Below are 3,933 nucleotides of genomic sequence, written 5' to 3' on the forward strand. Positions count from 1 at the left end.
TATATATATATATATATATATATGAATGTATTTGTGTGTGTATAGTATAGGTTAGTTAAAACATGCTTGTAATAATAAGTGTCACGTGGTAGAAATAAACGCAATTACCAAACTTCATTCATAAATCCATTTATTATTTCGTTCTTTTGCATTTCAATTTGTACCTAGAAATTTTCAACAACTGCACGCCAGAAGAAATGGAAACACGAGTAATTTTATCTCCTAAAAATTCTGACTGTCTTGCAATAACTGAAAAAGTTCTTAATATTATACCAGAAGCATTTAAAATGTACTAAAGCACAGATTCAGTGTCCTGCAATAATGAAGAGGAGGTTCAGAACTATCCATTTGCATTCATAAACTCACGCACTCCATCCGGTATGCCTCCTCATCGCCTCAACTTGCAATGCTGCTAAGAAATATTTCGATCAGTCAAGGATTATGCAATGGAACTCGCATGAAAGTGCAAAGACTTCATGAACATTGTGTAGAGGCATCATTGGGAACAGGCTCCAACAGAGGTCGCACAGTTCTAATTCCCAGAATTAAACTTAGTCCAAGTGATGCAAATATTCCATTCACACTAAACAGACTTCAGTTTCCACTTCGACTTGCATATTCAATGACAAATAAAAAGGCTCAAGGGCAAACGTTTGAAAAAGGTGGAATACATTTGCCTCAACCAGTATTTTCTCGTGGCCAATTATATGTCTCATTTTCAAGAGCACGAGCTATGAACAATATCAAAGTAAGAGTTATGACACCCGATTGGGATAACAGACAAAGCCAAAAACGTGGTGTGACATACACACAAAATATTGTACTGTGAGGAAGACCACCGCACCAGCCAGCATCACCACCACACCACCGCTCCATCATTACACATCCACATTACACCTTTAAGATTGGGGAACCAGTTAGGAGCCCGCTGGATCTCTCTCGGCATACCAGCAAACCACAAAATCGCACTAGCCAGCATCACCACTACCTCCAAGCTCGTCATATATATATATATGTGTGTGTGTGTGTTTGTCCCACCACCACCATTGCTTGACAACCAATGTTGGTACGTTTGCGTTCCTGTAATTTAGCTGTTCAGCAGAAGAGACTGATAGAATAAGCACCAGGCTTACAGGTAATAAGTCCAGGGGTCAATTTCTTCGACTAAAGGGTGGTGTTCCAGCATGGCCACCGTCAAATGACTGAAACAAGTAAAAGAATAAAAGGATACCAGAAAAACGTTCCGTACCACCAAACCAAAGAGGTTCTTTGAATATGTACGATGTATTCTAAGGTTAAATAGCAATTCCGTTTACGTTTGTGCAACTGAGATATTTTGGATGGATTATATAGTCATTGGTGTTACATTACTTACTATATTCTGTAACTGTCACAATATACTTTTCTAGGCCTGAAATTTGGTGGGGGTGGAGGGCAGTTGATCAGATCGACCCAGTACACAACTGGTACTTAATTTATCGACCCCGAAAGGACGAAAAGTAAAGTCCACCTCGGCAGAATTTGAACTCAGAACGTAAAGGCAGACGGTCATAATATGCAGACATTTCTCATAGCACCAGTACACTGTTTACAAATGCTTACATTTTTAATGTTTTCCGTGAATTTATAACGGGTCTAGCTAGTATATTATTATTTCGTCTAAACATAACAACACTGATAACCACTTGCTAGAACTCAATATGCCTTTATTTCCACTAAACCAATACAGACAGCCATATCAATTAATAAATCAATGACAAAGGAACAGAAGATACGTAATCGCTTTCATTGGCTTACAACTGTTTCTGCTTTAAGTAAGCGTGCACTCAGAGTTGAGTGTCAGTGCGATATTTTATAGCTTTCTCAGAGCCATTTGAATAAAGTGTTTATTTTTACATAGTAAGCATCTAGAGAAGTCGTGATAGTCTCACTGACTAACGTGGAGAATACCAAGGACGAAAATAACTGTGGCGCTGATGAAATTTCTTTATTTTTACAACATCAGATAAGATTCACAGCAAAAGCTGTGTTCCAAAAGATGAACGAGCTCCAAATATATTGCAGCACCAGTAGCTGATTATTGATTGGCTAAAACGTGAGTTAAACGTAGTCATGTGAAATACAAAATGGCTCGTGTCGTGTAAACTAATTTCAGTGTTAGAATTTTGTTAACGAAATAAAAGTCTACAACGAGACAAAAGAGCAACTCACCCGAAATGTAATCTATTTTCTCTCACCTCACATCAACTTACTTTTCTTGTCAAAAAGTTTGATGAGGGTCATTAAGAAGCTAACTAAGAAAGTCCGATCCTTTTTCTTTCGTGTACCAACGAGATTTCGCACGAATTGAAATTTGAACAGCCCGCGTTTAAATTTAAGCCACGGGCAGCTCAAAACAGTAATTCAGTGTCAGTTTTGTGCCCCACGAAGTTGTAAAATAGAAGAGTCCGTATCTTTATCTGCATATGCGTCCCTCATGTTTTTATGCTTTTACAATACATTCCTGCTCTATATAGATGCTCGACTGAGTGAGAATAACAGCCAAATGTCATTCAAAACACACTCTACCTTCATCAAAAAGGAAAAGCATAAATTGCATAAAGCAGCTCTATATAACCCAAAAATACGAAATGGTCACACTTATAAAGCTATTGGTCATTTGTCCATTTTAGCAGAGTTGAAACACCACAAAATATTTTTATCTAAATCATAAATTTTTATCTAAATTTTCCTCTATCTCGTTCTGTCTCATTTTCTAAATTTTTTTTTTTTTGTTGTTGCTTAGAAGCAAATTATTTTCAACTCCTTCACACAGGAGAAAGGACATCGATCATGATGTCATTAATGGTGACAGGGAGTTCTTCACTAAAGTGGAAACTTTCCAAATCTTTGCGACAGAATGGACTCCCTTGAAGACACCGAAGGTCCATTTGGTGATTTACACCTTACGAGGAATTACGTAAAGGTTCTATTGACGAGCCTCTGCACAGTTTTTTAGGGCTACCAAAAATTCACTCTGAAGACTTTGGTCAACTATCGGCTAAAGTACAGAAGAAACCCAAGAAAGTAGCACGTAGCTGCGAAACTAACTCCTTAATCACCCAACAATGCTTGCATCTAGAGATGCTTATACGAAGCTGAATGAACATTGTTAAGGGGAAATATTATCTGGCCATCGCAATACATTATACAACATAGATTAGATTCAATATCACGGTAGAGACAAACTAGCCCCTTATTTTGAAGATTTCTTCATACAATGTATCAAATAAAAACAAGCCTTGTAGAATATATTTATTATTCCTAGATATATTCTAACGAAAGATTGAATTTTGACCTACTGGTTTGATGTACTCACCACTGATGGAAACGGTTGGATTTACGCAGGGGAAGAGAGCATACCCTAACTTTTCAGCTCACAGTGGAGGAGAAGACTTTTAGCGTCCAGTCCTCCTTCCTTCGTCCCCCAACTTAACCCTCATCGATCTCAGTGTACCCCTGCTTCGTAAAACCCGCTCTTATCGCCATTGGTGTTGAGACTGTCTCTACAAAGACACTCAGATATTTTAGTGTCGTTGTACAGATTTCTACGATGTCAAAAGAAGAGAAGGTGACGAGCTAGCAGAATCGTTTTCTTCCGATTATATTCTGAGCTCAAATCTCACCGAAATCAACTTTGTCTTTGGCGGTCGAATGAATAAAATATCAATCAAGCTCTAGTTTGATGGTATCGATTGATTCTTTCCCTTCAAGTTTGCAGTCTTTCGGCCTCAATCCAGAAATCATTGAGTCAAAACGAGAGTCCTCGTAAACTGAAAGTGATTTGCGCCGGCAAAACTTCGGCAGTTATATTTATATGTCGTGGGGAGCGAAAGACTTTCTCTAAGACGAAGCTCGGAAGTTCAGATTCTTTAAAATAAAATTATTGAAATC

At 38.0% G+C, this 3,933-nt stretch overlaps 1 protein-coding gene across 1 annotated transcript in view; it reads right to left on the bottom strand.

Moving 5' to 3' along the window:
* The window catches only part of LOC106872166 (clumping factor A), a 29,564-nt gene that overhangs the window by 15,121 nt on the left and 10,510 nt on the right, over positions 1-3,933 (bottom strand). The window lies entirely within an intron of this gene.

The sequence above is a fragment of the Octopus bimaculoides genome, chromosome 17, assembly GCF_001194135.2.
Source record: "Octopus bimaculoides isolate UCB-OBI-ISO-001 chromosome 17, ASM119413v2, whole genome shotgun sequence".
Lineage (NCBI taxonomy): Eukaryota > Metazoa > Mollusca > Cephalopoda > Octopoda > Octopodidae > Octopus > Octopus bimaculoides.